This window comes from Puma concolor, chromosome B1, assembly GCF_028749965.1.
Source record: "Puma concolor isolate L17-30 chromosome B1, mPumCon1.1.hap2, whole genome shotgun sequence".
NCBI classification, from domain to species: Eukaryota; Metazoa; Chordata; class Mammalia; order Carnivora; family Felidae; genus Puma; species Puma concolor.
In genome coordinates, this window is record NC_141670.1 from 32,319,174 (window position 1) to 32,333,382 (window position 14,209).

A 14,209-nucleotide genomic window follows, 5' to 3' on the forward strand; every position below is an offset into this window, starting at 1 on the left:
GTTGTAAGAACTCTCTGGGGTCAGCCATCTCCCTCATCTGATAGACGGAAGGCTGACCCGGGAATGGTGACGTGACTTGCCCACGATTGCACGGATGGGTGGAGCAGAGCTGGCTCTAGAACACAGTTGTCTGTCCCTCTCGGCTCGTGCTCCTCTCACTGCCACAGCCTGCCTCTCCCAAGCACTGTCTGTCCTGACTTCTGTGAGTTGGATGTGTTGATCGCACGTGGCCCCATTTCCCAACTTCCCAGGATGCCCTCAGGATCCTCTGGGGGAATTCGAAGCATATGAGAACAGCTAGATGCAGACCCAGTCCTTTCCAGGATGCACGCTGACCTCACTAATCTTCAACTCTCCTCCCCACACTTCTGCTCCCCTTTGAAGAAGGTCTTCCGACCTCATGACTATGGCATCTTTTCTTGGAATAAGGTCCCCACAAATCAGCTTTAAAGATGGTTGCCAACCCATAAATCCTGATCTGCACCTTCCATCTCATAAGCACACATCCTAATGACTCTGCACTTAGCAGTTCTTACTTTAAGAACCCGCATACGACTTGCACCCGCGGATAAAGCCTGACATATCTACGTTTTAATCCTATGTAATACGCATGGTACCCGTACAAAAGAAAGTCTTTTAGCATCTACAGAGGGAGAAGATTTTCAAATTAGGTGCTTTCATTGTTTGTGCTAGAATGCCTTAAATTCGTCTTCGAAGGTGGAAATTGTATCTTGGCTGCATATTATAGAGCTTTATGGGACTATGGCATTTACTTTTTACTATCCTGTGCACAATAAAACAGCCCAGTGATATCTCTGCATCACTTGAAATATGTGTTACTTTTGAAATGTTGCGCATCTACACACGGAGACATACCAAAGGGTGCTGTAAATTGGCCATCATCAGGTTTTTAGAGCACCCGTTTTATTGTAAACAGATGCATTTATTCTGCTTACTCATTGTAGGGCTTTTGTTTGGAGATATCGCCCTTGTCTTATTACTTCTGAATGTCTTTTGGGCTTACCCTCGCCTCCTTCCCTTCCCTGTGGATGTAAAAGGAGGTGAAGTCAGGTTTCCATTTGTGGGAGGTGGGATGGGTGGTTTGTGTCATTCAGGGGTTTGGTTGAGTTCTGCATCCCGTCCCTGCGTTCAACGTCTGCCAACTTGGAAATGTTGAGATCCCCCACGAGCAGCAAACGGGTGCAAAGTAGTCTATTTTGGATTTCCTCTGAGTAAATATAGAACTCTCTTCTCTGCCCTTGTTCCTATAATGCCAACTAATTATCTCCTCCCCCTGCTCGCTCATCTAACCAGATGCAGTTAATTTACACTGTCTCTCTTTGAGTTTTCTCACACAACAGGCACGCTCCACTTTGGCTCTAGGGAGCCTGCTTATTCCCTTGGAATTGTGCATGTTCGGGGGAGGGGATGGGGAGCCTCAAGGGTGGTTCCCAAACTTTTCACCACAAAAGACCCCTTCGATCATTTTCCTTGGCCGGCCCAGCGTTTTGTCAGGTTTTGCCCGCTGGACTGCAATCGACAAGTAACCAACCATTCAGCTGTAAACTCCATTTTTATTAATCAAAGACATACAATGGAATGGGAAGGAAGAATCTCATTCCAGAAATGCCCTTGATCTCATCAGTGGCCAGTCAGAGTTTTGGATGGGGACAAGACAAGCAGTGTTATGACACTGACTTGATAGGCTTCCAGCTCAAACGCCAAACAACTTGACTTTTCATTTAGCCCCTGTGACCACATCTTGGGCAGATATTCAGTTTCCAATAGGCTGCTTAAAAGATGAAAGATAGTTTTTACTACCATGTGGCCCCTTCATTGAAAATCATCGGATTTTATAATAGGGTGCCCGCCCGCCCGCCCCCCATCAGAGATGTAGTTCTCTAGGTCCTCAGACTTAGCCCCAGATTAGGATTTGTTTTTTTCCTACTAAATTGCTCTCTGCCTTGATTTCTCTAGAAACATAAATTTAATTTTTATTTTCAGCTGTCTTTTCAGCATGCTTTTGTGAATTCTTGGGCAGCCCCACCTCTCTCCAAAAAGCCAGGCCAATGCACAGCCCAGCAGGACTTGCTGCTGAATCACAGGCCTCCAGTAGAGCCTTCCTTCTGTGTACAAATGTGTGCGTGTCTAGAGTGGCAGTAAAGCTGATTAATTTTTAGTGTAAAAACCCAAAGATCCTGTATGAAAGAAGAAAAAAAAAAAAAACACCAAAACCGGAACAGACCAAACCAAGAATGAAACCATAATCCTTCCTTTGGTCGGCCTAAATCTTGTCTATAAAGATCTGTGTGTGGTAAATAAAAATAAAAAGTCTCAAGCCGATTTACATTTTGTGGTTTCAGAGCTAATTCAGAGCTTGTTTTTTCTGGGCTGTATTCTTCTCAGACTCTCTTCTCCGTCTGGAAACTTCTTCTGAGTATCTGCTGAATCTCTGGGGCTCAGGGATAATCTGGTGGTCCGTGGGAAGATCTCTTTAGGGACAGTTGCACTGATGTAGGAGAGTGACAAAAGAGTCCTTAAAGTACCAGTTCTTGTAGCCCATAAAAAGTCAGATGGGTAGAGAGGGCTAACGTTCTTTTTGCATCTTTGTAGGCTGTCTGTGCCCATGTGCACACTGGTACGGTATTTTCTATTAGAAGGGCAGATCAGCCTATGTCTCATACGCTAAATATCCCAAGATCTTCTGTCTTGGGACATTGGTTTCCATATTTCTGAGCTGTTTCCTGGAGGGCCATTTTAAATGTTGATGTAGTTTTGTTAACTTTCTTTTTCAAGAAGCCCGACAAACAACAGAATGAACCTTATTCAAAAGGTTTACTTAAAAGTATCTCACGGGTGGGTTTTCCTGATGGTAGCTTCCCTGTGTTTTAAATAAATTTTTAATTGTGGAAAAATGCACGCAACATGAACTTGACCGTCGTAACCATTTTTAAGTGTTAACCAGTTTTAAGTTCGGTGGTTTAGGTCGTTCACATTACTGAGCGGTGAGAGCCACTGCAGAGATCTTTTCACCTTGCAAAACTGTGACCGTCCGTTCTCCCCCACCCGCAGCAGCCGCCATGCTACTTTTGGTCTCTATGAGTTTAACTACTTCTAGGGACCTCACATGAGCAGAATCATTACTGTATTTGTCCTTTTGTGACTGGCTCATTTCACCGAGCATAATGTCCTCCAAGGTCCTTCATGTTGTAGAGTGCCAGAACTGCCTTCCTTCTGAAAGCTGAACAATATCCCAGTTTGGATATATCACATTCGTTTATCCACTCATCTGTCGACGGACACTTGGGCTGCTTCAGTCTTTCAGCTCTTTGTGAACAATGCTGCCGTGAACAGGGGTGTACAAATATCTCTTTGACTGTCTGTTTTCCATTCTTTTGGGTATAGACCTAGAAGTGGAATATGGAACTCTCTTCTCTGCCCTTGTTCCTACCAAACAGTAATTTGAGTCATGGCCACACCATTTCCGTTGCAGCTACTTACGTTCCCACCCACAATGCATGAAGGTCCCAATTTCTCCAGATCCCCACATTGCTTATCTTCTTTTTCTTCCTTCCTTCCTTCCTTCCTTCCTTCCTTCCTTCCTTCCTTCCTTCCTTCCTTTCTCTTTCTTTCTTTCTTTCTTTCTTTCTTTCTTTTTCTTTCTTTCTTTCTTTCTTTCTTTCTTTCTTTCTTTCTTTTTCTTTCTTTTTCTTTCTTTCTCTTTCTTTCTTTCTTTCTTTCTCTTTCTTTCTTTCTTTTTCTTTCTTTCTTTCTTTCTTTCTTTCTTTCTTTCTTTTTCTTTCTTTCTTTCTTTCTTTTTCTTTCTTTCTTTCTTTCTTTCTTTCTTTCTTTCTTTCTTTCGTTTTCTTTCTTTCTTTCTTTCTTTTTCTTTCTTTCTTTCTTTCTCTTTCTTTCTTTCTTTCTTTTGTTTTCTTTCTTTCTTTCTTTCTTTCTTTTTCTTTCTTTCTTTCTTTCTTTCTTTCTTTCTTTCTTTCTTTCTTTCTCTCCCTCCTTCCCTTCCTCCCCTGCTTCCTCTTCCTCTTCCTCTTTCTCTCCTCTTTCTTTCTTTCTTTCTTTCTTTCTTTCTTTCTTTCTTTCTTTCCGTCTTTCTTTCAGTAATTGTAATCCCAAGTCTTGCTCCTCTTTTCATCTTGGTAAGCATCTTCACTTGCTGCTTTCCCCTCTGGTCCAGGCTTCTTGTTTGCCCTTTTCCTGCCGTTTGGCACATCCTTTTCCCACCTTTTTCTGCCTCATCGACCACCTTGTTCCATTGGAGTGCGTGTTTGGATCCTCTCTCCTCTGGCCCATGCTTGTTATCCCTCTCTCCAGTGTATCACTTAACTCCAGGAAAGTATTATTTGTGGGATGGGAATTTCCAGAGAATAACTGGGGAGTAAAGCTCTTACCGACCTCCCAGGCATGCTAGAGGGTATTGCATGAAACCTGAACACTAGAGTTTTTGTTAATTTACCAAACGAACTCCATATTAATTTCTTCTTGATTTGTAATGTCGATTCAGCTTTTAACCCCACTGTTCCTTTCAGCACAGAAGCAGTGTTTGGATAGTAGTTGGAGTTGAGCTCTTGCTGAGATTTATGTCCACAAAGCCTAGTAGATTCCTGCCGTCTTAGGCCACTCACACTGGTTTTCAATCTGTGACAACTCCCTCCCTTTCCCTGGAAATGGACAAGCCAGATATGTCACTAGAGGCACGTCCCAAACAAGGATTTCTGTCCCTGGAAAGGGTGGATACGACCGATACTCAACCTTTAATTGACGCTTACTATGTGCTGGGCATTCGGCTATGTAATTTGCGTTAATTATCTTCTTAATTCATCTTTGGTGGTTAAGAAAAGTTCAATTTTATGGGGAAGAATATGAATCTTAAGGAGCTGGAGAACATAGCCAAGGTCACATAGCCAGTTTCAGTGGTGAAATTGGAGTGTAGTTAATGGGTAGAAGTTCCAGAGAAAAAGATTTTGGTAAAGAAGGAAAACCTTTCCGGAATTTAGAGCTGTGTAAGAATGGAAAGGCCTGGTGAGTATGGTCTGGAAGCACTGTTGGCTCCCGAAGTGCCATTTAACTCTGAGGTTGTACAAGTCACATTCATGTGTGTGACAGGCGTGATGGAATATCAGTCCCCAGTCCCCGTGACTGAGAGGCTGCATTTGGTAGCAGATATGGCCTTTGACTAGGATCAGGATGCCTGCTCTTGGCCCCGGATCATGCACTAACTAGCTGTCTCATGTTACAGAGGTCATGAGCTGCCTCTCTGGGCCTTAGTTTCCCTATCTGTAAAAGGAAGTGCATTGGATTAATGGATGACCTTTGCATTACCTTCCAGCTCTGAATTCTGATTCTAGCGGAGGGCCCAGGCTTGGGTGTCAGGCATGCTAATTCATCATCCTTGCTCATCAATAATTTACGGGAGCTATTAATATGTGCCTTCCATGCCCAGATTCCCCATCTCCAGTGTAGGGAGCCCAGTGCTGTGAAGAGTCTACAAAAGCCTGGCCCCGGGCTATTTTTTTTTTTTTTTTTTTTGTACTGAAAATTCTATTCTCTCAGAGAGGGTGTAGATTTTCTCACCAAACAACACAGATTATCTACCCGAAGTGAGTGCATCATTCTTTCATTTTCTTTGTCCTTTATTTTCCAGTAAAATCTTTGCTAGTTTCTTGGCCATTTTAGACACAGATAGGAGAAGGGACTCTTCTATGTGCTGGTATAGAAAATACATCCTTTTGGGTTGAAGCACTTCACCAGATGACAGCCTGGACCACGTGGTAAATAAATGATATTTCGTTTGAGAAAATCACTCTTCCCCTGTTGATCAAAGAGGTGGTATGGAAGAGTTTTGATGTTTGCTTCTGTAGTTGGGCTAGTGTTTAAGAATTACACTTGTTCTCCTCGGCTCACCGGACTTCCTAGACTCACAGAGCTTTAAGATTTGACTCACACTGGCTCAATCATCTGTACGTTGGTTCACTCCATCGTTTATTCATTTAGGATTTTGTTGCTGTTGTTATTCAGTTATTAAACAAATATTTGTGAACTTGTGGCACTAAGAGACCATTGGGGAGCATAACAGCCATGGTTCCTCCTTTTATGGAGCGGACAGCTTAAATGATCACGCGGAGAAATATTTATTTACAAACTGTGGAAAGTACGTGAAAACTAGGTGAGTGGATTGTAGATGGGTTCCAACTTTCTAGTTCAGTCATGTCTTTCCCCATGAATCAAAATGTTTGTTTCATCAAGCAGACCTTGAAAATGTCTTCCTCTCTCCCTTTGCATGTACCAGCTCTGCCTGGAACACCCACCCCAAACTCTGCCGATATAAATCCTATCAGTTTTTCAAGACCTGCTTCAGATTCTGCCTCTTCAAAGATATCAATTCTTATAGCCCAAGTCTTCTCACTTGACATTTGCCCCCTGTGCCTGCTCTTGCTAGGATGTTTGGATGTTATCTTCTTACCTATTGGGTTTGCCTTACATTTCCAAGTACACTGTAATTCTTGGATGTCGGGCATCATATGTGGCTTAAGTCTTTGATATTTCTTGGTTTTGTGATGGTGCTAATAATACTTCTTTCTCAATGAGTTGTACTAAGGATATTATTGAAAGATATGGGTTTAGAGTCATTGTGTTATCTGTAGGTTTCACGCTTGTAGTGAAGAAGTTACAGAGAGGGAGGGAGGCAAACCATAAGAGACTCTTAAATATTGAGAACAAACTGAGGGTTGATGAGAGGGGTGGGGGAGAGGGGAAAGTGGATGATGCACATTGAGGAGGGCACCTGTTGGGTTGAGCACTGGGTGTTGTATGGAAACCAATTTGATAAAAATTATGTTTAATATAAAAAAAAGAAACCTCTATTGGAAATTAAAAAAAAAGAATATTAGTGTAAGGTGCCCACCATAGCGTATGACTGAATAGATGCTTTAAAAAAGTCATAGTGGGGCGCCTGGGTGGCGCAGTCGGTTAAGCGTCCGACTTCAGCCAGGTCACGATCTCGCGGTCCGTGAGTTCGAGCCCCGCATCAGGCTCTGGGCTGATGGCTCAGAGCCTGGAGCCTGTTTCACATTCTGTGTCTCCCTCTCTCTCTGCCCCTCCCCCGTTCATGCTCTGTCTCTCTCTGTCCCAAAAATAAATAAACGTTGAAAAAAAAAAAAAAGACTAGGCAACCACTAAATATTAAAAAAAAAAAAGTCATAGCAATTATTATGTTGTATCTCCTGTAACATCTGTCCAGTGGCTTGGATACTACAGTCACTCAGTAAATATTAGTTGGCAGATTAGTCTGTGACTGCCAAGCGTTGAAGGGTTTGGATGACTGAGTCCTTTGCCAGTTTATATAGGACCTTTCCTGTAACTACTTGTATTTGACTGCTGCTTAGCAGTCTTACCCCCAGGGACAGGTAGGAACAAAACAATGCCAAGAACAGATATCTAGGGTTGTGAGGCAGAATGAATCATTCAGTAAATGTTTATCAAGGGTCTATTATGTTAAGGACTTTGCAAGGTGCTGTTAGGAATAATACAATTGAATTGACACAAAGCTTTCCCATCAGGAGCTTATAGTTCAGATGGAAAAATGAAAAGTGTGCAGAAAAAACTGCCATAAGAGAGGCAGAGATTAAAGCTCTGAAGACCTGTAGCGGGGAGATTATTTTCATCTAGGTAGAGGTGCGAGAGGTGACGACTATAACTTGGACATTCATAGTTGAGATCAAAGGGCATTCTAGGAGGAAAGTGGGTAGGAGAAGACATGGAAAGGAAAAAATTTCCTAAATCTGCTCATAGTTTTAGAAGTGCATGGACGTATGTGAAGGGGGGCAGTAGGAGAAGCTAGAAAGATTATTTGGGTCCAGATTTTGTAAGACTTTATATGCCTGGACAAAAGTATTTTGACATCTTTCGTTGGTGACGGAAAGACATTAGAGGATTTTAAGTAGCGCAATTTTATGGTCAGGTCAATATTTTGGAGGGATGATTTTGAGGATGAATTGGAAAATGGAGAATGGAAGTAGGGGAAACTTGTAGGAAGGCGTTAAAATAGTTCACGGATGCTTTGCTTCCTGTGACTTTTTTGGGAATGTATCAGTTTGCCTGCCAAAACTTGGGCATTATTTCTATCACCCTGCACCGCCAGGAATTGGGAAGATGGGCACAGGCTTCAAATTTAGTGACTTCCTATAAAAATATCCTAGTTTTTTTTTTTTTATGTTTATTTATTTTTGACACAGAGAGAGAGACAGAGACAGAGCATGAGCAGGGGAAGGGGCAGAGAGAGAGGGAGACACAGAATCTGAGACAGGCTCCAGGCTCTGAGCTGTCAGCACAGAGCCTGACGCGGGGCTCGAACTCACAGACCGTGAGATCACGACCTGAGCCGAAGTCGGAAGTTCAACCGACTGAGCCACCCAGGCGCCCCAAAATATCCTAGTGTCTGATTTAATTTCTTTCATCTTCTTCTGGACATGCTCCCTCCTACCATCAGCAGTGGCTGGGAGGTGGGTTTTCCCTGCCAGATACCAGTCGCTGGAGGTAAAAGGCACATTTTCTCACCTCTCCACATTTCACTTCCCCTCCCCCAATACACCCACCACTCCAAAGCTTTTGCTGATGTTGCCACTTGTCCCCATGAGTACGCGTCCTTTGTTCACTGGAAAGCTCAGATCCTTTGCAAAGAACTGCTGTTGTACCATCTGGCAATCTGTGAATTTTTTAGTAGCCTGGATGTTTGTGAGAGAGCAGGAACTCGGAAGCCGGAATCCAAACCGTTTGCAAGGAATTCTTTAGAAAAAAGGGGAAAAACCCAAACCAGTTCACTTTTACTAGCATTCTCTCATTCGAAGTGCTCGCATTAGGTCCCCTGGATCAATTCCCAGGGAAAATCGGAGGACCAAGTGGATGTATGCGGTTATGCGGAGCAAAATAATGGTATGCTTCAACTTCCGGTTTCTCCCGTATAAAATTGTATGATGTGATTAAGTTGCAGGTTTGCCAGAAAGGGGATGAGTCAGGAGAAGTAGAACAGCACTGTGACGTTGTTCAATGCTGGAAATAAGAAATCGATGTTTGTTTCTAGGAAAGGTATTTCTTCCCAGAGTTGTCTAGCTGGCTTTAGGGGGAACAAAGGACCCAGAACTTGGGAAAGATTGCTAAGACCACATGTTCATCCTGAGAGAACTTTCTAGAACTCCCAGTTATTTCTTTCTATTTGAGCAAATGGGGCTAGAGGAGTTCTTCTGGGTCTATTTATGACCAGCCAAGAGGCTAACAGGCCAAACGGTTGGGAAATATGACATATCCTAAGGAGATAGGAAGGAAGTTATCCACAGATGATTTATAAAACTCAGGGCTCTACCTGTTAGGACTTGATTAGATTATATGCTGATTGAAATCTTATAGGAAATGTTCTTTGTTGCCCTGTTCTTCATGTTGACCTAGAGTTGCGATTGGAGGGGGCATTTGATCGAAAGGAAAGTGGTCGAGTGACAAGAGGCTCAAAGCACGTCAGGCAGCTTAGACCCAAGTCTATAAGGAGTCAGCATTTCGTCAGTCTCTACTGGGTAATTAATTAAGTGATTGTCCTCCAGGAAGGTTTTGTTCTAAACTCAAACTCTCCCAGCCCCCTCAAGACCACCAAGGAGCCAGAACTGGTGAGAAATGCTGCAGCTGCTCACATATAACAGGAGCTTTTGAAAAGGAAATAAGGAGAAATTCCTAATCCCACTGATACCATGGCAGGAATGGAAGAATTTGCAGGGATGGAACCATCTGGATTCCGGCCAGCACTTTGGGGTTAACACCTGCATTTTTTAAGGCACATAGGATGCCAGGACTTTTAGAAAAGAGAGCTCACAAAATGGTCATGCAGTCTGGGCCATCGTAGCTCTGTATGCTGTCCTTCACACATAGGTCCTCCAATCAAGCCCTGAGGTGGTTCTCTATGGAGAGAAAGGGCAAGCCTTTTGGTTGGTTGACTTTGGTCCAGATTTGCACAGTTGCACAGGACATTTTCCTGATTGATTGAAAGCTTTGCACATGACTCAGGTATACACTGGGACCGTCACCCACATTTCAGATGAGAAAACTCCGTGGAAGAGCAACTCCTTCAGTGGCCATGTAGCAGGCAGGTCAAAGACTCAACTGGGATTAGAGACAAGATCTCTCACTCCCAGGACACAGCTGTGATGGTCTGTGTAAGGAGAGGACAGGAGGAACAATGACATTCCCAATGAATAGGGTGTCGCTGAATCGCAAAGCTTCTAACTGGACCGGAGCTTTGGAGGATTCATCACCTTTCAAGCACCATGCCATGGGTCAGACTGATGACATTTTGCTTCCCTATAATCAGTAATTTTGTATGTAGCCAGTTTGTTCTGCGAAAAAAGGCCTTTTCTTTCTTCAGAAGAAGTAAGGTTGTGCACGTAACACAGACTTATGACATGTGGGTTGCATACTTGAAGTGGTTGTTATTCCTGGAGTGTGATAACTGGCAAAATCTGGCTTCAGATCTGGGTTTGACCACTCCACTATACCATTCATGCCTTTACCCATTCATTCATTTCCTCCCTCTCATTGAATCCGGAGTTGCCGGATTTAGCAAATAAAAATATAGGATGTCCAGTCACATTTCAGTATCACGTAAACATGAATGATTTTTTTTTGGGTGCAAGTATGCCCTAATTCGATTTGTAGTTCAGATAAAAACAAATGCAATTTCATTATAGGCCTTTCCCACGTGATATATGGGATATACTTATACTGAAAAATTATTCATTGTCGTCTGAAATTTAAAATTAACTGGGCATCCTATATTTTATCTGGCAACCCTATCTGAATCCCAGTTTGTATCTGAAAAATAGGGGAGTGAGGACTGTCGCACAGTGCTGGGATGGGGAGATGATGCATGAGAGAGCCCTGTACCATGATGGGCTCATGCTGGCTTAGTTCCTTCCTTTGTGTGTGTGTGTGTGTGTGTGTGTGTGTGTGTGTGTGTGTGTGTGTTCTGCCTTCGTGTAGGGCTCATAATGATCTTCTTGTCCACGTGGAAGTTGATTCACACTTAGGGGGTTCAGTTAGGAAGCTGATAGGTGAACAGAAAACATTATTGGGAACCGTCAGCAGTCCCTGCCGGCCCTCCCCCTCCCCCTCCCCCGCCAGTCTTTGCCAGTTTCGCCACCCAGGCCCCCTCTTCGGCGCTCTGTCTCTTGTCTCTTTTTGTCACCTCTCGGTGCCTTGCTCTCATGCTCTGTCTAGACCCTGTTTTATGGACTTGTCGCCTCCCCTGCATTGGTTTTGTTTAGTGCCCACTGTCTACCTACTGTTCACTTTTATACTGACTTCCCTGAAAGCCTTTGTTCAGCGTTCCCCAAGTCTCCTTCAGCGCTTCAAACATGTGGGACTGTTTAGGCTCGAGTGATAAATTGCATGGAGTTGAAGGTAAAGGGGAAGCTCCTCTCTCCCCACTTGGTCTTGGCTGACGTTTGAACAAGAGCCAGACTCGACTTCGATTTAATGCTAGCAGTCCACTTGATGCTTGCCCAAGTAAATGTAGAGTGGCTAATGCATTTTATCATCCAGATGTTGAGTCACAAGATGAAGGATCACCACCATTTAGACATATATCTGGGTAATTTAGTGAGCTGAAAAAAAAAATCTAACTTTGAAAATTTGGTGTCGTTTTTGAGTCAACCTGTGTCGAAACACCGGACGGCGATTTTAAAATTCTGCGTTTGCTTCCCTCACTCCCATCGCGCCCCACTCTGACCCCGTCTCCCTCTTTTTCCTTTGCTGACCTTTCTTTTTTTTTACTTCCTGCCTTTGGCTTTAGGGACTCCTTAGCTTCCCCCCACCTTGCCTTGCGTTTTTAGTGAGGTGTCTAACCTTGAGTCAGACACAGGCTGTCAGAAACATTTCCGGGAGCAACTGGTACCCGAGTGCCTTTCTCCTCAATCCCCTCTTTCTTCTTTTCATTCCCTGATGAAGAATGAAACGCTGGCTTCACTGTAGGTGTTCTGTTTATAACTCCGGCTTGGCGGTTTTCACTTCGAGTGGAGTCCATTGAGCTTGTAAATTGTATTGGATCAGTGAGCCCATAATGAGACCTCCAAACCCAAACAGTAGAAGTCTGCTGGGATTTTATTGTTCATAAAGCTTCTTCCCTGGGGAGGGATAGAGTCATTAGGTGTGCACTGTGTTTAATATTTGGTCATGACAGGAAGCAATAATTTTCTATTTTTATGGTGGCTTCTGAGTTTTTAAAGCAATTGCCTAATTCCCATCACTGAGACTGGAAGCAAATTAACCAGACAGCAAGGTAAGCCGGTATGTGGTTTTGGTCAGGGCGTATCTTGTTTAGCGTCTTTCTCCATCCCGTGCCTGACCCCCGCCACTCTGATGGCTGGAACCTGCCTACATGGGGGTGTAACTTATCATTTGGAGTCCCATGGACTCTTACTGCCAGGTAGAAACGTGCCCTCTCCAAAGAGGTGGAGCGGTGGGCTCCTTTTTGGGAGGCCCTCCCCTGTCCTTTCAGAACTTCCCCTCCTTAGATGAGAGAAGTATGTCACGTTTTTCAAAATTGGCATCGGCCTGAAACAGGCCGCCTCCCTCATTCTTAACCCCTGGGCAGGCAGCTGGATTTGAGTGGGACACCTATGCTAAAGTCCAGCACCAAGAAGCCCCAAGTCAAGGTGTTAGGTCTTCTTGCTTCATGAAGACGGGGGGTGGGGGGGGGATGCTTTGGCTTGGAGCCTCTGGGAACAGAGCCCAAACCTAAGCATCTGCAGATGAGGGCAGGGAGATCAGTTTGATGAGTTGGCATGATTTCTATTGGTCAGGCCAGGCTGACCTGTGATACTGAAACAGGAAGGAGGTGGGAATTTGCAAAGGCAGGGGCTCAGCTGTTCCCCACTCACATCTGTAAAGGGGCATAACCACTAGTAGATTATGGCACAGGTCATGGGGTCAGTGGTCCACTGACTGCGGGATGCTAGTCTACCCTGACAGCAGGATTTGAAGTTCCGTGGAAATGGGATTCTGTGATGTAATTCTGAGGACAAGGAAGGTTGGAAAGAAGGCTAGTTTTTTTTTTTTTTTTAAGTTTATTTACTTATTTTGAGAGGGAGAGAGAGAGAGCACTCATGTGCATGGGAAAGGACAGAGAGAGGGAGAGAAAGAGAATCCGAAGGGGTTCTGCACCCACAGCACAGAGCCGGGTGCGGGGTTTGAACTCATGAACTGTGAGATCATGACATGAGCTGAAGTTGGATGCTGAACGGACTGAGCCACCCAGGCGCCCCAGAAGGCTGGTTGTTTTGAGACCCATTGTGTCTGTAGATTAATCTCGGTCCCTTCGGCAATTTTTTTTCCCTAGTAGAAAACTAAAAATGAGGCGTCAGTGACATGCTTCTTTGGGAAGTCACAGCCTACCTTCTTCTTCTTCTTCTTTTTTTTTTTTTTTTTTTTGAGTTTTACAGACCTTAGCAGGAACCAGCTGGGCAAAATTGTGTCCGAAAAGATTGTCATGCTTGACCTGACCTGCAGAGCTGTGGAACTGACTCTCAGCTGTTAATCAGATGTGATGACCTTGAGAAAACTTCCTGAAAGCTCCCTGGCATGGGAAGCCTAGACTTGTTGCACGTTAGAGGGTTCCGGGGAAGGTCAGGGAGCCAGGGCTTGAAGGCAGAAAACCAGACCCAGGAAGTAAATGAAAGGACCTTTTTTCCAAACCCAAGTCATACATATCTATCCTCTGAAATACTATGTCTATGGAGACAGAGGTTGCCTGATACCATCCCAAGATTTTGGTGTTCTCATCTCCCCCACCACATCCCTTCCTTTTTCATCATGGATACCGTCGATGGTCCAGGAAAGCCTGTGGATCTCTGATCCCGTTGGGGCTTGTCTACATTTAAAATGGAAAGAGATGCTTAGATGCTAAATTTCAATTAGGGGGCAGTGAAAATAAAGATCTGATTTGTTTACCTTTCCAAGTTCATGGATCTCTTCCATCCCCAAACACATCGAAAGTTCCACCAGTGATGTACTGTGCCCTTTCTTTTCTCTTATCCCGTCTCCACTCCTTTGTTCTCTTTCTTGCCTCTTTACTCCTATTCTGTTCTTGTTCTTGCCTCCTTTTCTTTTTCCTTTCCTCTCACTCTGCGCCTTTTCTTCCTGTCTCTCTTTCCCCTTG

General features: G+C 44.0%; 1 protein-coding gene across 2 annotated transcripts in view; it reads left to right on the forward strand.

Moving 5' to 3' along the window:
• Positions 1 to 14,209, forward strand: part of EBF2 (EBF transcription factor 2) — a 197,579-nt gene that overhangs the window by 13,139 nt on the left and 170,231 nt on the right. The gene's annotated exons all lie outside the window — the stretch shown is intronic.